This window comes from Lissotriton helveticus, chromosome 8 (genome assembly GCF_964261635.1).
Source record: "Lissotriton helveticus chromosome 8, aLisHel1.1, whole genome shotgun sequence".
NCBI classification, from domain to species: domain Eukaryota; kingdom Metazoa; phylum Chordata; class Amphibia; order Caudata; family Salamandridae; genus Lissotriton; species Lissotriton helveticus.
This window is the reverse complement of record NC_136069.1, coordinates 740,643,607-740,667,527: the sequence shown is the minus strand read 5'-3', so window position 1 is coordinate 740,667,527 and position 23,921 is coordinate 740,643,607. Positions and strand designations below refer to the sequence as shown.

At 43.5% G+C, this 23,921-nt stretch overlaps 1 protein-coding gene across 3 annotated transcripts in view; it reads left to right on the top strand.

Moving 5' to 3' along the window:
- LOC144772892 (acetylserotonin O-methyltransferase-like) overlaps window positions 1-23,921 on the top strand; it is a 719,863-nt gene that overhangs the window by 407,215 nt on the left and 288,727 nt on the right. The gene's annotated exons all lie outside the window — the stretch shown is intronic.

Genomic DNA, 23,921 nt, shown 5'->3' with positions numbered 1-23,921 from the left:
TACTGGCGCCGCCTGTGGTCTACACCCGAACTTACACCGTACAGGGAAGAACTTCTAGAAGTTCTTAGAGCACCAGGCGCTGTAAAGATCCCATGGCTCGCACATATCAAATCCTTATTAATTAGCATGGGTCTAGGGGATTGCTGGTCTGACCCTGAGACAGCATGTTTGCTAACATCTAAGGAACATATGAAGGCACATTATAAAGTGTATAGACTAAACCAACTACACACTCCTACTAGTATTGGAAAACTTTCTTCTGGGTTTTTGGAAATTAAAGACATTCCTTGCTTCGAGCCGGCAATTGATCTCATAAATCCACCAGCAGCCAGGAAACTATATTTACAGTATAGATATGGGGTGCTTCCACTCCGCTGTTTTACATCTAAGTGGAGAGACCAACTCATCACTCATTGTCCGGCCTGTGAGCACCATGGAGAAACCGAGCTTCACGTCTTCTTTAACTGCCCAGGCTACAAGCGAGCTAGGAGGCGCTGGTTGATCCAGATTTGCAGGAATCTGGGCAATAGGCGCTGCCTTGAAGTTTTCAGGATTTTGAAAACCGATTCGAGTATCCCAATAGTATACTCTGTTACAGATTTTTTCTTTGCAATGTGGTGTACCAGAAGGGTCTATTTGAGGTCTAGAAATGAAGTACTGATAGTCCAGCACTGAAGTATTAATGTCATTTGAATAAACTTTTAGTCATATTGCACACCGGTCAAGTTTTAAACTCACACATTTTTATAACTGCCTTTTTTAACTAATTTATATATTTATTGTACTGTGCACTTTACATGATTGTTCTTTAAAGCTACGCCTATCTAAAGTCTCAATGCAGTGGCCAATAGGAAATTATGTACAATTATCACTGGGTTTTACTCTTTTTCTTCCCCTTTTTTTTAATTATGATCGACAGCATGTGTATTTTTTTTTTTTTTCATGTAAATGCTTGCTGTATGTTGTACTTTCTAGGTCATTCTGACGAATAAAGTCTTTTGAACCTTGACCTCGTACTGAAAGCAGTTGGCCTGATGAGCTGAAAACAACATGAGATCTGATGTGTGGGATTTTTCAGGAAAAGTAATAGGTCTGATGGCAAATGCAGACCCAATTAAAATCCTGGTGAAAGAGGGTGTGACTTATCCGACCACACACCAATACAGAATGAGTCCTGAAGTAAAAGCAGGAGTTGCTCCAGTAATTGACCAAATGATTGAACAAGGTATATTAAAAGAAATAATGAGCCGTCCTTGTAATTTGCCAATCATGGGGCTTAAAAAGCCTAGTGGCAAGTATAGAATAGTACAAGATTTGAGGAAGAATAATAAGATAGTAGTATCCAGTTGTCCAGTAGTACCAAATCCAGCACTGATCCTGTATCAGTTACCCTGGGATGCACGTCGATACACGATGATTGATTTGTGCCAAGCATTCCTTTTGATTCCTTTACTTCCAGATAGCCAATATCTTTTTGCTTTTTGGTTCAGAGACCATGTTTTGGCATGGTGCCGAGTTCTTCAAGGGTACACAGAGAGCCCTTCGATTTTCAATCAGATTCTGGAAAGGTTTTGGAGACATTGGTCATGCAAGGAAATTCGATTTTGGTCCAGTACATTGATGACCTATTGGTGGCATCAAAGACAAGAAAAGCCTATGTCACTGACACAATTGCTTTACTGAACCATTTGGCAGAAGGAGGACACAAGGTGTAACCAGAAAAATTACAGTTTTGTCTACAAGAAGTTCAGTATTTGGGACACAAGACAGAAAGGGGAGTCAGAACAGTGATGCCAGAAAGAATAAAAGTGATTCGACAAATGTGTCTGCCTAAAACTAAGAAAGAAGTGCAAATGTTTTTGGTAGTGATTGGATACTGTGGTCAGTGGATCAGTGGCTTTTCACTGCTTGCAAAGCCTTTATTAAAATTGACATGAAAGGATGTGATAGATCCGATTGAATAGGATGATGAAAGTGAGGAAGCATTCCTAAAACTGAGAGATTGTTTGTGTCAAGTATCAGCATTAGGAATGCCAGACTATACAAAAGAATTTGCTTTGTTCTGTTGCGAAAGGGAAGGATGTGCACTTTCAGTCTTAACCCAGAGAAATGGATTGTCACGACGTCCAGTGGCATACTTTTCTGCCACTCTGGATTCAGTGGCTTCAGCATTATCTGGCTGCTTAAAAGCAGTAGCTGATACTTGTGTGAGTCTGGAACAGAGTGAATCGATTGTGATGGGACATACCCTGAAGGTATATGTGCCACATTTAGTTAAGATCCTTTTAACAAGGACTCGTACTTAGCACTTGAAACCTAGCCGACTGACTAAGTATGAAAGAGTGATACTGGCCATGAAAATGTAAGTGTGATAAGATGCACCACAGTAAATCCGGCAACCTTGTTACCTGATCAATACTGTGAAGAAGTAAAAGAGGAGGTTTATCGTGATTGTTTGGATTTGACAGAAGTGTGTACAAAAGCCCAGACCTGACATTCATGACGTCCTATTATAAGAATCAGACTCTGTATTGTTTGTTGACGGGTCATGCTCGAGGAAGTAAAATGGAGAATTGAGTTCTGCCTATGCTGTATGTACCGTATCCGCTATCCTGGAAGCATCCTGTCTAAGAGGAGTCAAGTCAGCACAAATAGCCGAATTGATCTCTCTGAAAAAAGCATGCAAAATTGGGAAGAAATTGAGGGTAACCATATTTACAGATAGTCAATATGGTTTTGTGGTTGTGCACAACTTTGGCAAATTATGGATGCACAGCGGTTTTCTGACTTCATCAGGTTATCCTATCAGGAATAGTAAAAATATCCAAGAACTATTGGAAGCACCACAATTGGCAAAAGAAATTGCAGTGGCCAAATGTGCTGCATATAAGTCTGGAAAATATTATGTGACACAGGGCAACAGATATGCGGACCATGTTGCCCAATTTTGTGCTCCAAATACAATGTCTTTGAACAAAGGGCTGGAAAACAAAATTACCAATTGCCAACTAATGTTCTTTTCTGCTTTTGAAACTTAGGATGAAGTTAGACAGTTGCAGGATGAGGCAGATGTAAGAGAAAAATTACTTTGGATTAAATCAGGCTGCACAAGGAGAGCAGACGATGAAGTATGGGTGTGTCCAGATGGTAGACCAATAATGCCAGATAGTTTATTATCACAGATGGGAAAGGTATATCATTGAGCTACACACATTTTGGAGAGATGCCATGATTAGACACTTCTGGCAGACATGGTACAATAACAAGTTTAGGGTAATTGCAGAGAGTCTCTGCCTAAGGTGCTTGACATGTCAACAGCAAAACCCAGGTAGAAAGACGGTTGTCAGGTGGGAAAAAATTGGAAAGGCAGCTTGACTTCATAGAGTTGCCACTCTGCAATGGTTTGAAGTACGTCCTTGTCATTGTGCGTCTGTTTTCTTGATGGGTAGGAACCTATCCCACAAGAAGGAACAACAGTCTTACAGAGGCCAAGCTACTGTTAAGAGAACTCATTCCTAGGTTTGGATTTCTAGTCACTTTGGAATCAGATAGAGGATCTCATTTTAATAATGAGATAATTTGATTAATTTGTAAAACTTTCAATGTTGAGCAGAAACTACATTTTGCTTATCGACCAGAAGCCTCTGTAGTGGTGAAGAGCTTAATGGCACAATAAAATCTAGGCTAGGGAGGGTGTGTGCATTCACATAACAGAAATGGGCTGATGATTTGCCCTTGTATTGATGAGTCTTAGATGCCTTCCTGACAGAGGGACGGGATTGAGACCTCATGAGATTCTCATGGGAAGAGCAATGAGACAAGCATAAGCATTTGTACCTGGAAACAAACTGATGATCTAGTGTTGGACTATTGTAAAGGACTAGCTGACCTGTGTCTTACCAGGTTGGAGAAGATGCAACCGCAGCACGGCCAACTCAAGCTCATGATTTGTGCCCAGGAGATTGGATTGTGGTAGAGAAACATGTGAGGAAGACGTGTTTAGAACCCAGCTGGAAAATACACCATCAAGTTATATTGCTCAGGACGACAGCAGTAAAAATGTGCTGGCTTGCCAAACTGGGTCCATACCAGTCATACACTAAGAGTCCCAAGTCCACTTGAAAGACAAGAACAGCTACTGGTAGAGCCAAGAGAAGAACCAGATGTTTCAGGTTGTGAAGTCAAAGAAATCAGAGAAACAGACGCTGAAGAGAACATTGATGATGAACAACTGCGGACCAGTCAAGTAGAGTGGGCACCAGTAACTGCGTCTCAGGAGACTGCTGAAGAGAAAGAATAAGGGCAAGAATTTGCAAGACCACAACAGATCGAGCAAAGAATAGAAGATCTTACTACAGAAAATCCAGATCAAGCTCAATCAAAAGACGATGAAGAAGAAAGACTGAAAGGTCCAGAACAAATTCAGTCAACAAAAAAAGAGAGATAAGAAACCCTAGAATAAGTTCAGTTAAAAGAAAGAGAAAATAAAAGAACACTAGAAATAGGCAAAGAAGTGGAAAAGGCAGTACAAATTAAGAGGGTCTGAAAAGGTGATCACTGGCCAAGTGGCGTGAAAAAACTGAGATACTTTCTAAGAAAGAAAACAGGAAAGGGACAAGAACAAGTAAATGAGGTGTCAAGTCAAGTTGAGCAAAAACTCGTACTTGAGGATTTTGAGAATCTTGATCTGAATGAAGAACATGAAAGTGTCACTATTGAAAGAACTGATGAAAGCACATTGAGACTACCTTAAAAAGTAAAGATTTTGACATAAAGGGTGAAAAATTGTCAAACGAAACCAAATTGCAATTCGAATATGGATTTGGTGTTCTCAGAAATACCTATTCGAAGAAACATAAACCCAGTGCTCAGTAGTAAAGATGCAGAATTCATGGGCGAGTTCTTCTAAACAACAAGTCCAATAGATATAACATAAGCTCACAAGAACAATTTAACATGCATTTTACATGATGAAGAGAAAGATCTTCTAAATTCATTATAGGAGAGAAGGCAGGATTTCCAAAAGAAGGCTGTTGAACAGAAGTCACAGGCTCCGCCATGGGCTAATCAGGAGGGGGGTTATAAGAAAGACGAGACTCATGCTGTAATGTCTCTAGACTTGCCAAAAATAGGGAAATTCTGTCTGCATAGACTAAAAACAGACCATAACAGCATGTGTATTGGTTCTAGTGAATGTGAACATACCTGCTTGATAATGAGGGGATGGAGACTAAAAGGTAGAACTGATCCTGTTTTCCAAGGAATTTATTACATGTCTGGTAAAAATGCCTATTATAGGTTGCCTACACAATTACACAATGGTATGGTACTTGTGACTTTGGGATAGTATTACCGAAGGTATATCACATAACAAAATACAATGAAATGGATGTAGTAAGTCAAGGACTAAAACAAAGTAAAAGAGCAAGTTTTTCAGAAATATTTGGTGATATATGTGATGCACTGATACCATCAGATGGAGTCATACTGAATTCACATAAGATACGTAAATTGTCAACAGTAGTTGATCGAATATCTACAGATACTGCTAGAGGATTCTTGATGATTAATACTGAAATGGTTGCAATCAGATCTATGGTTTTGTAAAACTGACTTACCCATGATATATAATTGGCAAAAGAGAGTGGAGTCTGTGGCATTTTGAAAATTCAACACTGCTGTACATAGATCCCAAACAAAAGTAAAGGTATTGAGGGGTATATTAAGGATATTTCAAAGATTCATATAGATTTGACCCAATGGGAGATTGACTGTGTTTGGGAAAGGCTAAGTAAAAGTATTTCCACTATAGGTAGTTGGTTTTCCACTTTTGGGAGTAGTCTGTTAGGAAAAATTCTAATACCTATAATTTCAGTAGCAATAGTAGCTCTGATGATAATGATGACATATAAGTGTTGCAAGGGTACAACAAGAACAAGAATGGTGGCTGAAATAAAGAATATGAGAATGGGAAGAAAGAGAAAAAGGGAAGAGATTGAGTTAGAAGAAATAAAAGGAAGTCTATATGATAAGATGAAAGAATTTGGGCCCGATCCACAGAACTAACTTAAGACAAAATCCTAAACTTCCTACTTTTGGTATTCACAGAATGCGCATACTACTTTTGGTATACACAGAATGCACTTACTACTTTTGGTATTCACAGAATGGATTTACGACTACTAACTTTAAGTCCGCACCCGGCCCAAAGGCGGAGATTCCGGCCCGTAGGTGGGACTTCTGGCCCGGAGGTGGGACTTCCGGCCCAGAGTTGGAGATTTCAGCCATGGCTAAATCTCCTCCACCATCCTGAATCCTCACCTCTGGGCCGGAAGTCCCACCTATGGGCCGGAAGTCCCACCTCCGTGCCAGTAGTATCACCTATGGGCCGGAATCTCCACCTTCGGGCTGGAATCTCCGGCCCGAGTACAGACGTACAGTTAGTAGTCGTAAATCCATTCTGTGAATACCAAAAGTAGTAAGTGCATTCTGTGCATACCAAAAGTAATACGTTTAGGATTTTGTCTTAAGTTAATTCTGTGAATCGGGCCCTGAGACATGAAAGAGAAAAATGAAGAATTCGTAGAAAGGGAAGAAAACACTAAAATTGGATAAATAAAGTTGGCACTTGGTAATGATGGGTATTTTTATGATGGCTCAAAAATGCCATCAGAGGGGGGATTGATGGAGTAAGGGTTTGAGAAAAAGAAACTTGCTCAGAGCAATCCTTCATTAACTTTTATTAACCATTAAAACTGTAGGTGAGATGAAACTAATACACACCAGACACCAACACATGGGGAGAAAGCTTTACACAAGCTCAATTAATAAAGAGTAAAATGCAACTTGACTAAAACCCACTTTTATTTGTAAAAACACTTTGCGCATGTGCAAGCCAGAATTACGTAGAGATAACGTGACTAACTCGCTTTGAGAGGGAGAAATCTCACACATGCTCAAGAAGGACTAACATGTGGTCTTGAGGAACAGCATTCCCGACATCTGCTGGCTTGAATTTTAAAGAAAGCTGCTGTTGTTAATGCTTTTGCCAGGAAAAATAATATTAACTTAGGATAGAGTAGAAGTGGGTGGTGAACAGTGAGAATTACATGATTAAGAAAGTAACATTTGTTTATGATTCTTTTATTAAAAGTCCGCCTCTGACAAAAGGAGAAAATTGCACTGGATGAATACGAGTCGTGCATGCTAAGTGGATTCATAAAGTGACCCGATGACCGAAAAGCTGAACAGCTGCCATAAATAAAGGACAGGAGACGTGGGAAAGTGAATATTATGTATTCCTCATCTATGAAGCTTGTATTGAAAGTATTATAAAAATGGCAACAATAAGTATATGGGAAATAAAAATTATGAATGAGCTGAAGGGGAACGGTTTGCGAAACAGTAGTACCTTAATAAAAGTGAATATGTCAGCACAGTGTGATGAAATCTCAGCTAGCCCCGTTCAATCATATTTTGTATTTTACTAATATTTGCAACTATTGAAGGTGGGACATGTAGAAATAAGACTATACCTAGAGTGACTGATGGGAGAAGGAGTGCATGAAGCAACATTAAGAGAGCATCGAGAGAGGCGAGAACTGCTGCTGGGTCGAGTTTGAAGAGAGAGAGCAGTCTGGGAAGATTCAGATCCAAAGAACAGCCTGATTAGATTCGAAAATTCTGGAAGAACATTGAGGAGGGAGAGAGTGTAAGAGAGGGATATGTATTTTTGATTTGTGTCTTTTGTCTCTTCATCTAACCATTCTTATTCATTTGATTATGTTGAATGAGTTTGTGTCATTGATTGTTTTGCCAAATACATTTTTTTCTCTCCCATGTGAAGAATGATAGAGTTTGCACTGTGAATCTGTATTAATGAGCGTTCATTTTATGACACAAATCTTAGATAAAGATTATGAATCTCACCCAGAGTCTGTGGTTATTTCACTGAGATCTACAAATTAGATAACTGTTAATATCAACAACAACTAACTCAACTAATGGTCCATCGACCAGAGGAAAGTGTTAATCCGCGAAGATTAGTTAGGCACTGAATATTATTCCAAATTGTTTGTGGATACAGGGAATTAACTAATCAGAACTTAGGCGAATTATAAAACTTGACACCCCAGTGGATTTACCAGGGAGTGTGGATGAGCATTTGGGTAAATGTGTATTGGTCTCATTGAAATATTTGGTTTGTGAAGTATTCATCCCTGGCCTTATGCTGGATCAGTGGGGGTTCCCTTCGAGAGGGTTGGGATTGATATGATTGGTCCCATGAACCCTCGTACTGCATCTGGGCACAGTTACATACTAGTGTTGGTGGACCATGCCACTAGGTATCCAGAAGCAATACCCCTTAGAACCACCACAGCTCATGTGGTGGCCAGGGCCCTCCTGGGATTTGTTTTGAAGAGTGGGGTTCCCGAAGGAGGTCTTAACTGAAAGAGGTACACACTTCATGTCAAGTTACATTACTGCTATGTGAAAGGAGTGTTGAGTTAACTACAAATTCACCACACCCTATCACCAACAATGCAATGGGTTAGTTGAGAGATTCAACTAACCCCTCAAGAGCATGATCATGGACCTCCCAGAAAAGCCTAGGCTAAAATGGGATGTCCTGTTGCCCTGCCTTCTCTTTGCCTATAGAGAGTTCCACAGAAGAGGGTTGGCTACAGCCCTTTTGAACTTCTGTTTGGGTATCTAGTTAGGGGTACCCTGTGTTTAGTGAAGGAGGGATGGGATTTAACTCTCACACCACATAAGCATGACATTGTGGAATATGTTCTTGGTCTCTGCTTCAGGATGGCTGAGTACATGAAGAAGGCCAGCAAAAACCTCGAGGCAAGTCAAGAATTGCAAAAAGTTTGGCATGGCCAAAAGGCTGTACTGACTGTTTATCAGCGAGGACAGAAAGTATGGGTATTGGAGCCTGTGGCCCCAGCAGCCCTTTCAGACAAGTGGAGTGGACCCCATACTTTTCTTGAGCAAAAGGGAGAGGTTACCTACTAGGTGGACCTTGGAACTCCCAGGAGCCCTCATAGGGTGCTCCATGTAAACACACTCAAAATCTATGTGGACAGGGCAGACATGGGCTTACTCATGGCTACTGATAAGGGACAAGAGGTAGAGAGGGACCCACTCCCTGACCTACTCTCACAGAACCCTGATGATGGCTCAGTGGATGGAGTAGCCTTGGCAGGCAGCCTCACTGAGCAACAGCAGATTGATTACAGGGAGGTCCTCAATCAATACAGACATATGTTTTCTTTGACTCCTAGTCAGACCACCTGGTGTACCCATGAATTGGACACAGGTGAGAGTCTACCTGTTAACAGTAAGACTTACAGGCAGCCTGACCATGTCCGGCTGTGGGTTGCATCAGGTCTGAGGTCCAAAAGATGTAAATGTAAATGTAAATGTAGTTGAGCTTATATAGCGCACAGCTACCCGCAGTGGGTGTCCCGGCGCTTGCTTAGGGAACCCTTCCTGGTAGTCCCCTGTGAGATAGCAGGGTATCCACAAGGTGAAAGTCAGGCATCCCGCCACGAGGGGCCGTTGTGGAGATTAAGCAAGCTATTGCCCAGAGTCGCAGAGTGTGAACCCGTGAGTCGAGGAGGGACCGGGGCGAGAATTATCGAGTCCGTGGAATTTTTAGCCCAAGACCCGCCGAGGCGGGGAATTGAACCCTGGTCCAGGACCGATCTCAGCTTCCGGGTCTGCTGCCTCTAACCCCTGAGCCACACTTCTCCACTAGAGATGCTGGAAGTGGGAGTGATTGAACCCCCAGATAGCCATTGGGCTAGTCCAGTGGTCCTGGTAACCAAACCTTGTACCCAGGGTGGTAAGAAAGAAATGAGGTTTTGTGTGGACTACCGAGGGCTCAATGTAGTCAATAGGACTGATGCTTACCCTATTCCTAGGGCAGATGAACTCATTGACAGTTTGGCCTCAGCCAAGTTCTTGAGCACATTTGACCTCACTGCTGGATATTGGAAAATCAGACGAGCTGAGGATGCCAAACCCAACAACATTTATAACCCCTAGTGGGCAGTATCAATTTATTGTCATGCCCTTTAGTTTTAAAAATGCACATTCCAAAGGCTGGCGAATAAAGTCCTTACAGGCTTGAAAGCCTATAGTGCAGCCTATCTTGATAACATAGCAGTCTTTAGCTCCACCTGGGAGGAGCACCATGTCCACCTGAAGAATGGTTTGGAGGGTCTGCAGAAAGCAGGCCTTACGATCAAGGCCACCAAGTGCCAGATAGGGCAGAGTAAGGTTGTGTACCGGGCCACCTTGTGGGTGGAGGCCAGGTTCAACTATTGCAGAGCAAAATCCAGACCATCATGGAATGGGCTGCTCCCACTACCCAGACTCATGTCAGAGCTTTCTTGGGACCGACTGGGTACTACAGAAGATTTGTAAAAGAAAGGATATGGGTCTATAGTAACTCCCTTGAATGATCATACTTCAAAAAGAATGCCCAAGAAATTTCAGTGGACAGTTAGCTGTCAGAAGGCATTTGATGATCTCAAGCAGGCCATTTGCACTGCTCTCATTCTGCAAAGTCCAGACTATTCCAAACAATTCATTGTCCAAACAGATGCATCTGAATTGGGGGTAGGGGCATTGTTGTCACAACTTAATGCAGAGGGTCAAGATCAATCAGCAGCTTTTGTTAGCGGAAGGTTGACCCCTAGAGAAAAACGTTCTTCAGTCTTTGAGAGGGAAGCCTTTGCTGTGGTTTGGGCTCTGAAGAAGCTGAGGCCATACTTGGTTGGCACTCACTTCATTGTTCAGACAAACCATAAGCATCTCTTATGGCTAAAACAGAGGAAGGGTGAAACCCCAAAACCTTTGAGGTGGTCCATTTCCCTACAGGGGATGGAATATACTGGGAGTAACCATGCCAATGCAGATGGACTCTCTAGATATTTCCACTTAGAACATGAAGGCTCAACTGGGCAAGGTTGGTCTCATCTCCTTATATTTTTTTTGGGGGGGGGGGTTGTGTAGGAAAGTAGGATCTGCTTCTTATGGTTACTCCCACTTTTTTCTTGATGTTACACTGTTTTTGACAAGTCTGGGTTGGATCCTGCTAATCAGGACCCCAGTCTATCTGCTTTCTCTCTAAAATGTTATGAAATGTACTTAGGTACCCTCCAGATTGAATACTGGGGTACTCTTGTCAGTCCCAAGTATATGGGACACATGTACCCAGGGGATGGGTAACCCAGAGGCCTCGCATGGGCTGAAGCATGTATTATGCCACCCATTAGAAGCCATGGAAAATGGAACTACAGGCCTGCAAATGCAGCCTTTGTAAGATGGTGCATGCATCACTTACTTTAGAAATAGGATTACTATATCCATAGGTCACTACACTTAAAACCTATCAGTCATCCCTCTAGCAGGCCTTGACAATTCTTGGAGGCAGGGTGCTGTGTTTTATGTGGGAGGGTGCCCCTGCATGAGCAGAGCACCCTTGCAGCCTTCAGAGACCATTCTCCTGGGTTGTCAGTGGCGCAGCCTGACATATAGGTAGAGGTGCATTATATGCTCACGTAAAATGCTATCTTGAAAACGGCTGCAACAGAACATGTTGTGTTTGGTATCAAACACCTTAGAATCATACCTCTACACCAGTAACCAGTGTGGGAGGTAAGATTCCACCCTTCTGAAGTGAGCTTCATGGGGTCCTTGGTCTTCCTGGTTCAAGCCTTCTTGACCCTGGCAGCACAGAATGGTCGCTGCCGACCAGACACACATTTCTGCCCTCCTGCTGCTGAGCCAAGCTCAAGCAAGGGAAGGCAGCATAATAGGCATCCTGTCACAGGGAGGTGTGACCACTTCCCAGACAGTTTTTTGTGTATTGGGGCTGGGTAGGTGCACTTCTAAAGGGCCTGGAAGTCTGCATCGGGCCACACTTGATATCCCTGTGCATAGACCAGTTCAAACCGCTCCTTTGAGCCATTGGCTCCAGCTCAGGTGCAAAACTGGACAAAGAACATGGGAATAACCTCCCCACTGTCCTGACCCTCCCCTGGGAGGGTCCCCTGAATCTGTCCAACCCTCTCCCGTGGGTACACAAAGGCTTACCTGGCTGTAGGACCCTAGATTTGACATGGACAAGATTCTGATCAAGAAACCACTAAGCTTCAGCCGTCTGGAAACTCTGGACTTCGCTGGACTTTGACTGGGCCTGACTTCGTCTCCCTCTCAGTCCAAAGCATTGGCTGTGCCCGTGCACCATACAGGCTCCATGTAGGACCTGTGGAGCATCAAGGACAACTGAAGTTATCTCCTTTGGGGTGAAGGAGTCACTCACCTGCATTCGCAGGCACGGTACCTCAACTGACCAGTCTGCTCATCCTGCAGACTCTGAAGGCTCCAGAAACACAGAGGGTGGTTTCGTATGTTCCCTCAGGTCAAGCTGCCACCATACGAAGTCTGAGGCCAGTATCCCTTGTGGGGACCGCATAACCCAAACCCCTGGACAGTTTGAACTTGAGTGAGTGCATATGCTTGTTGACATTCCCGAACTAAGTGCATTGGGCTATCAATAACCTCAACCTGTCTGCAAATTTCATACAAAGGACTTTGGCCTTTTCACACTCTGTACTCTGCAAGCTGTTACTTTGTGAAACTGCTAGAGGTCCCCACTCACGACTCCTGTGCCTTTGGCCTGTGGGACCATTTGAAGGACATCCTATCTTGAGTGCAACAGAACACCCAACCTCTCTGCACTGTTGCTAATGTAGTTCTAAATTATAGAACATTACTTTTAAATTAATTCAATCTCAAAAAACTGTATAGCAATATAACACTTCACAAGTGATTTCTTCACATAGTTTATATTTGTTATTTTTCACAAAATTATGTTTTCAAAAAACATTCCTATTTGTAATATTTCACAACAATTCACAAATTTACAAATAATTCAAATTTATACAACAAATGATGTGATCATCCGAAGCAATATCTTCATGCCCGAGGCATTTCGAGCTCTGTGAGCTCTTCCTCAGAGGCCTGTAATCTAAACATGTGGGAATAAATTATTTAACCTGAATTACTCAGTTATCATGACGTTCAAAGTATTCACAATGTGCAAATATTTCAAAACAGATTGAGAAAAGGTCTACCCATTGCCACACCACTGTGTTGTCATAAACGATAAGAAACAATAGAAAACGAGCATATGAAAGAAGGTTGGAAAAGCACTCACTGCGGTGTCAGATGCTAAACTCATATGACGAACCTAAATGACAAGGTCTGTTTTAATCAACTGAATGGCCAGTGTTTACACCAATGCTCAAACGAACCAACCTACAAACAAATCTTACCTCCTCGCTAAAAACACTGTCACTTTTTCTTTATTCCTTCGCTGTCCCGCACATCAAACTCGTGCAGCCACCTAAAAAAGCGGTGGGAGATATGAGTATCTGTACTACCGCTCTATGTACTCGGGCTTAACTCTATCTAACTGCCTGTGAGGTACCAGCCCTCTACTCAAATCCATATCTCTTACCTCAACCTTGTGGAAGGACGCAGTGTACGGAGCCTGGTCTGCCTCTGGTACTCTCACGCTTCGCTGCACTAATGACCGCTCGACATTTCCTCGCGCTCTTCGCGTTCCAAGTATCACACGACTAAAACCAAAAAACGGACTACTGTTCTAATCTCCGTGAGCGCCATCTTTGTGCAGTGTCTGGTCGGGATGATGTTACTGTAAACGTGGAAGGTTGTGTGAAGGAGGAAAGGTGATAGGGTGAACAAAAATGTGAATAAATGAAATCAGAGTGGGGGAATGTAGAAAGGAAATATATCGGAATCATTTACTGCACATTTCAAAAGATGCTGAAACATTTAAAATACACGCAACATTCCTATTGTAACACAGAGATTGTTATAGGAAACAAATTAGATCAATTTTTTCATTGAGTCCTTTCGGCTCCTGAGCTTCAAGTCTCCTAATCCAATAAATCTCTCTTTGGAGGAGGGATCTAGTTAGATCAACCCCCTCATATGTTCTGACTTTCTCCAGTATTGAAAACCTGATCTGGGATATGTTGTGATGATGTTCAGACCAGTGTTTTGCCAAATTGCTTTTGATATTTACATTTCTGATGGTGCTCTTGTGTTCTGTAATTCTAATCTTTAGTTTCCTTTCTGTTTTTCCCACATATATTTTCCCGCATGGGCATTTTATGTAGTAGATTACGTTTTGAGAATTACAGTCTCCATCATAATGTAATGTAATTTCTTTTCCTGTCTGTGGATGATGAATTATCCTTCCTTCTGTAACGTTGGGACAATGTACACAATTGTAAAAAAATTTCATTCCTCTGTAACTGTTTTCTACTTCCCTTTTTGGTGTCTGTAGTAGTTCCTTTAGGTTTTTTGATCTTGTGTGGGCAAATATTGGCTTTTGACTGAATATTCCATTAAAGTCTGGTTCATTCTGCAGTAGTTCCCAATGTTTGTTAACAATGTTTTTGATCTTATGCGCAACTGTTGAAAATGTCATGACAAACACATGTCTTTCCACTCTTTTCTTGGCTTTTTGCTGCAGCAAATTTTCTCGACTACAAGAATGTATCCTCCTGCTAGATTTATTCAAGACCTCATCTGGATATCCTTTTTCTTTGTATCTTTGGCGTTGAATTTCTTGTTGTTCTTCACAATCATTATCTTCAGAGCAAATCCTCTTGATCCTCATGTACTGTGAGACTGGTAGGTTGTTTTTTAAGTTTTGTGAATGAAAACTTTGGAACGATAAGGCATTATTTACATCCGTCTCCTTTCTGTACACTTTAGTCTTCACTTTAAGTTCTTGTATGTTGACCATGACATCCAAAAATGGCAATTCTTTGTCACTTATAGTATAAGTGAACTCTATTTGCTCCATGCTGTGGTTGAGTCTCATAATTTGGTCCTCTAGGCTTTCCTTTGTTCCTGCCCATAATACAAATATATCATCTATGAATCTTCGATATATGATTGCCTGTTCCTGCCAGTTCCTATCACTGTAAATAAAGTCAGCCTCAAATTTAGCCATAAAGGTATTTGCATAGGCCCGAGCCCCTGCAAATCCCATGGAAGTTCCATTTTGTTGGAGAAAAAACTTTGTGGTCCATTGAAAATAACTGTGATACAAAAAAAATGTAACAGTTCCAAAATAAAAACCTTGTCAGCTTTGATGGTGGGTTGTTGCAACAGAGCCCATTCCACGGCTTCAAGACCGGATTTGTGAGGGATAGAAGTGTACAATGATTTCACATCAATTATGCACAGTAGCATCTGATTTGTTATTGTGATGTCTTTCAACTTCAATAAGAAGTCATTAGTATCTTTAATGTACGATGGCCAATGTTGTACGAATGGCTGGAGAAATTTGTCGATATATTGACCTAGTGGCTCGAAAATAGTCCCACATCTTGCGCATAAGATCAAAAACATTGTTAACAAACATTGGGAACTACTGCAGAATGAACCAGACTTTAATGGAATATTCAGTCAAAAGCCAATATTTGCCTACACGAGATCAAAAAACCTAAAGGAACTACTACAGATACCAAAAAGGGAAGTAGAAACCAGTTACAGATCCCAGCAAGTCTACATCCTCTAGACACTGTCTTGACTTTAGTTGTGGTTCTTATACCACTAGTTTAGTATAAGGGTTGGTCTCCCCCTGGACCCACTATGTATTAGTGCTACTTATAATTGTTTCTGTGCTACAGTATTGTGGGCTTCGTGTTCATCTGCATGTGGCAGTTACTGTGAGGTATTTAAGGTGTCTTATAATAATAAATACATACTTTTATGACTACTGTGTGGTTCTCCTTTCATTTAACCAATACAATAAGGTTGCATTCTGGTAAAACAAGCTGCTTAACATTCCTTAATGACCTAGCCTGAAGGCTGCTCTCCACAGCTACCACTTGGATAGCTTTCTAAGGTTATTTTTGACCTCTTTAATCACCATAAGGGTTGTTTGGACTGGTGCAAGGCACCCACTTTAATCAGTGGACATCATATACCAGGCCAACTTCTTACATTGGTGGCAGCGGTGGGAACAATCCTGCATTGTTTTACCAGATAAATCTTTGTATTGATTAACTAAAATCCACTAAGTACTAGGTACATATAATACAAGCTTATAATAAGTAAGTTCTACTGAACTTAGGGTTGGGTAAGTCAAGGGTTTATCACACCCGTTCTCCAACCTCAGTGAGTTTAGTTCCCACTAGATTAGGTAGGTGCAACACCTCACCACACTTAGTATGTCTTCTAAAGGAGTTGCTAAGGGATCTCTGCTCTCTAGATACAGTGAGCTTTCATTCCAAGAATTGAAAGCCCTGTGTGCCTCTAGAAAGCTAAAGACAGGGAGAACTGAATACACCCACTGCCTCATAGAGGCTTTAATGCTTGATGACCCTAAGAAGACCCCAGGGTCAGATGAACAGGAGACAGTGGGTGGGGAATGAGGACAGGTCAGGAGGTGACACCTTCAATGACCTGGAATCAAACCCTGGCTAGGAGGAACAAGATGATTACCACTTGGACAACTCAGATCTTCAGGCAGATGGTGAAGAAGGCCATAATGGCCCTCTCTTCACTCCACCTGGAAGAGTGCAGAGTTTACCAAGAATATCTCGATCTCCCTCTACAGAGTCACATCACTCAGAACAGTCTGTAGGGACCTCGGTATCTAGCAAGAGGGACCACTCTTATGACAGGGAGTATACATTTCTGGAAATTGAGAAAGCTACGTTTAGGCTCAGGCAACAGCAATTGACCTTGGATAAAGAGTCCCTAGAAGTCCAGAGGGCTAGAAAAATATTGGGACTAGAGTCCCATGGTGGCAGCAACAGTGTCACTAGAGTTAAGGAAAATTCTTTTGACATTAGTAACCTGAGAAAGATTGTCCCTCCCTACCATGTTGGGGATGACATCCATAAATAGATAACTGCTTTAGAGAGGGCCTGTACAGTTCAGCGGGCCCCTCAAGAGCAGTGGGCAGCTATCCAGGGGCTCTACTTTACTGACAAAGGTAGAGATAAGCTCCTCACTATTAGAAGAGGATGCTGACAACTATTCAGTCCTGAAGAGTGCTCTTCTTGATGGGGTTGGCTTAACCACAGAACAGTACAGGATTAGGTTCAGAGACACCCAGAAGGCACAGACTCAGGACTGGGTAGACTTTGTGGATAGTACTATTAAGGCTCTGGAAGGCTGGTTGCTTGGCAGCAAAGTGAATGATTTAAAGGGATTGTACAATTTGATTATGAGGGAGCAGATCAATAATAATTGCCAAAATCAGTTGTTGTATCAATACCTGGTTGACTCTGATCTGACTTCTCCCCAAGAATTGGGAAATAAGGCAGATAGTTGGGTCAAAACCAGGGTGAAGCAGAAAAAACAGAACTCTGGTGGTGACCAGAAGCAGTATTCTTAAATTCCAGATAAGGTGTGGATAAAGGTAAAGATCAAACGTCTTCATCAGGGCCCTAGGGTGGTGACTTGGGGCCCATTACAAACAGGAGCTTAGAGGGAAAAGACGCAGGTTGCCCTCCACTCACAATTATTCATCACAAAAAACCTGCTTTATATCTTATGTATAGAATATCCTGAACATCTCCTGCCTCCCTTATTGGTGAGGATACTTCCTGTACTAGCGATACTCTGCTGTAGTTTCAGGGTGTTCCTACACTCTTCCTATAAAAACATCTGTGTCTATCATTCCGCCACAAGTTCCTAACACCCAGTCACCATGAAAAGTGTGTGAAAAAGTGTGTGAAAAGTGGATAGATACCTCACGGAAACAACCGCCAGGGAAATACTGATAGGTACTCATCAGTGTGCTCCACTTGTCATCATCGGTAACCTTTCCACTGAAATCCAAATAAATTTGAGGATAATGTGCCATGCCTTCCCTGGACCGGAAACAAGCTTCCTAGGACCGGTTTCTGGCATTACAGCCGTCTTCAGCCAGGCTTGCTTGAATCCAGTGACAAAGTGAGCAAGGGACTCACGTCTGAGCATACCCTGCCAACTTATGGCGAAAAAAGCGGTACAAAAGGGGGTGGTGATGGACGGAGCATCGGAACCAATCAACCACTCACACCCAGTCAACAGATCTGGGTTTAATCCATCACCGTTCTTTAGCCCACTCTGCCACCCCAGTTCAGACATGGCCATATGCAAATCAGTCTGACCATGCGCCTCATGGGAACAGTCCAGCACGAACTGCCAAGCCATGCCTTCCCTGGACCGGAAACAAGCTTCCTAGGGACGGTTTCTGGCATTACGGCCGTATTCATCCAGGCTTGCTTGAATCCAGTGGCAAAGTGAGCAAGGGACTCACGTCTGAGCATACCGTGTCAACTTATGGCGAACAAAGTGGTACAAAAGGTCACTTGCCACTGGATTCAAGCAAGCCTGGCTGAAGATGGCTGTAATGCCAGAAACCGGTCCTAGGAAGCTTGTTTCCGGTCCAGGGAAGGCATGGCTGGACTGTTCCCATGAGGCACAGGGTCAGACTGATTTGCATATGGCCATGTCTGAACTGGGGTGGCAGAGTGGGCTAAAGAACGGTGATAGATTAAACCCAGATCTGTTGACTGGGTGTGAGTGTTTGATTGGTTCAGATGCTCCGTCCATCACCACCCCCTTTTGTACCGCTTTGTTCGCCATAAGTTGGCAGGGTATGCTAAGACGTGAGGCCCTTGCTCACTTTGCCACAGGATTCAAGCAAGCCTGGCTGAAGACGGCTGTAATGCCAGAAACCGGTCCTAGGAAGCTTGTTTACGGTTCAGGGAAGGCATGGCTTGGCAGTTCGGGCTGAACTGTTCCCATGAGGCACAGGGTCAGATTGATTTGCATATGGCCATGTCTGAACTGGGGTGGCAGAGTGGGCTAAAGAACGGTGATGGATTAAACCCAGATCTGTGACAGGGTGTGAGTGTTTGATTGGTTCAGATGCTCCGTCCATCACCACCCCCTTTTGTACCGCTTTGTTCGCCATAAGTTGGCAGGGTATGGTCAGACGTGAGTCCCTTGCTCACTTTGCCACTGGATTCAAGCAAGCCTGGCTGAAGACAGCTGTAATGCCAGAAACCGGTCCTAGGAAGCTTGTTTCCAGTCCAGAGAAGGCATGGCTTGGCAGTTCGGGCTGGACTGTTCCCATGAGGCACAGGGTCAGACTGATTTGCATATGGCCATGTCTGAACTGGGGTGGCAGAGTGGGCTAAACAACGGTGATGGATTAAATCCAGATCTGTTGACTTTGTAATTGCTCATTGGACATGGAACCGAAAATCTTTATTTACCTGATGGTTGCCACCTTCTGCCATACCTACAGCCACCAGTTCAGGAAATATGTACGCGTCCACGTCTCCCAATTTTTGGGTATCAGTTGCTCAGTGTCAACCTAAAAACAGAATAAACCTTTATATTCCTCTTAGAATCAACTCATATCTCTCTCCTAATTAATAATACGAACACATCCCACCTGGTGAAAATCTCCTAAGCAAGGGGAAGTAATGGACTGGGTTATCGTAAATGAACTGTGAATACACTTGGTGTGGCAGGTGTTCGTATTATCAATTAGGAGAGAGAAACTACTTGCTTCTAAGGGGAATATAAAGGTGTATTCTACACTCTCTAGACACTGCCTGGACTCGAGACGTGGTTCTTATACCACTATTTTAGTATATGGTTTGGTCTTCCCCTGGAGCCCACTGTGTATTATTGCTACTTACGATTGTTTCTGTGCTACAGTATTGTGTGGTTTATGTTTATCTGTGTGTAGCAGATAGGCATATTATAATAATACATATATATTCTTATAAGTACTGTGGGGTTCTACTTTCATTTAACCACTACAATAAGGTTGCATTCTGGTAAAACAAGTTGCTTAACATTCCATCAAGACTAAGCCTGAAGGCTGCTCTCCACAGCTACCACTCGGATAGCTTTCTAAGGTTCTCTTTGACCACTTAAATCACCATAAGGGTTGTTTGGACTGGTGCATGGTGGCAACTTTATTTTTTTTCTTTTTACATTTGTTTATTGAGAAGCTTGCAATAGCAATACACAAAGCCCCACTGGAGGTCCAGCAATACCAATATAGCATAGTTCAATACAAGCCATTTTCATTCCGAACGTTGCATCACTAGATATAATACAAACCATAGAACAAAACCCCCAAAAATCAGAAGAATGCCCCCCACCCCCACCCCACTCCTGGCCCTATAGGTGATGTTATATAGTACAGTTGTTGGATCCTAATCATTGTAGACACACATGTGAGATATCTAGTATAGATAGTTCCAGATTCAATAGTTCCTAATAAGGCACAAAAAAGAATGCAAAGAAAGAAAGACACTACAAATCAGGATGACTCAATAAATACATTGTCATTGGGGTCCAGAAGTCTTTGAGTCGGGATGTCTCAGGCAGGTCCTCCGCATAGGCCTCCAGCTGTTCCCTACAGTAAATTAAGTCTCAAATCAATTTCCGGACCGTGGGTGTAACTTTAGTGCCCCAACATTGCGCTACAGCTTGTTTGGCCAGCAGAGTCGAAACAGCAACTATTCAACAATTGCAAGGTTTCATATACTTCACGCTACCCAGCAGGCACACCTCCAGTACACATCGCACACATTCCAACACAACATCCAAAAGCATGCTCGCAACCCTGGCCAAAATGCAGCTATCCCTTCACGCTGTCGCGCTAGGTGAAAAAAATCGGCGTGAGCCTGCCCGCACCTAACACACCAAGCAGTGTCACCAGGTTGAATTCCCGCAGTTGCACTGGAGTCTAGTATTACTGGTGCAAACATTTTAAATGAATTATGCAGAGATTATAGTTTGCCATGAGGCGCCCAGTTAACTCACAGCAAAATTTCCAATGATCTGGTGACAAGGTGTACCCCAGCGTAGCATTCCATTTGACATATGAAGGGTGTTCCACCGACTCCCTCTCATGCAGTGACGCATCATGTAACTTAGTAATCAGACCCTTACGCCCTTCTCCAGCCAGCACCGCCTGCAGTGCTCGCAATGTGTGTGGTTCAGCTGGATAAAAGGGTAGATAGCTCTGACCACTTGCCGCACCCTCACGTATGTAAATCTCAGCTTCAAGCCATGAGTCTGACCCGCTTGTGCGTCCTGCAACGAGCAAAACCGGCCCTGTTTGTACAGGTCACCCATCTGCGTAACCCCGACAGCCTCCAGCACATTTAGAACGGGGCGCTCCTGTGCCGCCAAGATGTCTGGATGCGCAGCTATTGGTAGTATTGGGGCATACAGGTAATCCAGCTGTGCCCTCTTAGCAAGGGCCCACCAGGCCCATGCAGTTCACAGCACCAGGTTAATTTCTGTCCTGGGGCCCCCACCCCCACCTGAACGCGCTGCCACCACTAGTGGCAGCGGGAGTTCTGCATCGGACTCGATTGCCGTATGGGGCTGAAACCGTTGCGGAAAGAACCAACAATACGCAAATTGCACCTGTGCACAGAGATAATATAAGCGCATATCTGGTGCCTCAAAACCACCACGGTCAAATGGCTGTACTAGTACATTGAAAATGCATCTGGGCTTCTTACCACCCGTACAAATGAAAGTAGGGCTGACTGTAGCATCTTAAAGAGAGAGATATTCAGATGTATGGGAATATTCACAAACAGATATAACAATTTGGGTAATATAGACATTTTTGTTACCGCAATGCGATCGGCAAGCAACAGGAGCAACCGGGCCCACCGTTCCGCCTTGTCTGTGAGCTGTGTAATAACACAACCATAATTCATAGAAATGACCTGATTGGGAACTTTATGCAACCATATTCCCTGGTATTTAACCGGGTCCCGGGTCCAAGTCAGAAGGAAGTGCAGCTCAACCTCACATGTGCCAGCCATCAGTGGAAACACTGTTGACTTAGCCCAGTTGATCCCTAATCCGGAGTAGCACTCAAATTTACCATACTCACGGAGCAACTCTGGAAGGTAGGTTGCAGGCTCGCGAACATATAATAACATGTCCTTGTCACATAACGAGACCACAAGCGGTCGCTGCTTGAACAGCAATACAGCCAATGCATGCCGCTGGCGAAGTTTGCGAGAGAGAGCCTCCAGTGCCAACGCGAAAAGCATTGGTGACAGGGGGCAGCCCTGCACCTCTGCCAATAGGAAATGCTGACGACACCCAGCTGTTGACATGTACTCTAGCCACGGGCTCAGTATACAGAACCCTGATCCACTGAAGGAAGAACTGGGAGAAGGCCCAATATTATGAGTACAGTCAACATATAACCCCACTGAAGGGAATCAAATGCTTTCGCTGCATCAAGCAACACTGCCAAAGCCTGAAAATCCGAGTCAAAATAATGTAGGGTGGCAAAGAGCGTGCGCAGGTTGTGTGTGGTTGACCTGGCAGGCACAAACACTGATTGGTCAGTGAGCACCGGTAAGGGGACAAGGAGCTGCAGTTTGTGAGCAAGCATCTTTGCTGTAATCTTAGCATTAATATTAATAATTGAGAGAGGCCCATAGGAATCACAATGATTAGCAGCCTTATCAGGCTTTAACAGCATAACCAAGAGGGCTTCATTCAAGGAAGGCAGGAGACGTCCAGTGTCATACTCCTCCGCATAAACCTCCAGGAGCCTGAGGGCCAGATCATCCATATAGGCCTTGTAAAATTCGTTAGGAACCCCATCCAAACCTGCAGCCTTACATGTGGGGAGGGATATGATAGCAAACCTTATGTCCTCTACGTCAAATGGTTGTGTAAGATATTCCCTATGCTCCCAAGACAGCCAGCCAATGTCATCAAGATAGAAGTGTATGTCCGCTGTCTGTACCCCAGACTTGTTTTCGTAGAGTCTGACATAGAAATCAAGTATGGCCTCGCTAATTGTGGGTGTGTTGTAATGACCTGCCCCCTCATCATCAAGCATCTCTGTGATATATTCATAACTAGGTGGAGCAGCTAACTTCTGTGCAAGCGAGCAGCTGGGCCTGCCCCCTCACCATAATATCTAGCCTTGCAGCGTCTGGACCTATGAACCAACTCTTGATCAACAGTGTTGTTATGTTCAGTCACTAACTCCTGCATCGCAGATAACATAGCAGGAGAAGGGTCCTTTTCATTAGCATGTTCTAGGGTGTAGAGTTCCGCAGCTGATTTATGAATTCTATGCATTAGAACTCTCAGTACACCTGATACCCTTGCTGGTCACCTTGAATGCTTCCCACAAGACATCAGCATTGTTAACAGAACCCTCGTTCTCCCTAAAAAAAAATCGAATGGCCTCCCCAACAGTGTGCTTAAAAACTGAGAAACCTAATGAGGTTGGCTGCAAATGCCATGTAAACGGAGGTCTCTTGGAAGTGGTTACCTGTACCTCCAGGATCACAGGAGAGTGATCCAAAAGTGTCCAAGCCATGTGGCTGACCGCCCAAGTACAAGCAGCCTCTGTGAAAAGTCTGAAATCCAATTGTGACCAAGTCCCATGCACAGAGGAGACAAATGTACTCTTGCGCACCAAAGGATTCTGCAAACGCCAGACATCATACAGACTTACTATATCCATCAGTCCAAGCAACATCTCCGAAGCCTGCTTAGGCCATGCCATCCCACTGCCCAAATGATCAACAGCTACATACAGACAGACATTAAAGTCGCCACCCTAGAGTATCTCCATAGTGGAAAACCCCGAGGTGCGGCACCAGACAGCCACAAAGAAGGACTGATCATCAATATTCGGTCCGTACACATTCACCAGAAGCGCACTCGCTCCACTCAGCAGGCCATGCACAAGTGCCATTCGGCCTTGTTCATTCGTTTTGGCCCGAATGAACGGAAATGGGACCCCCGTATAACCAGGATCATCACTCTCGGAG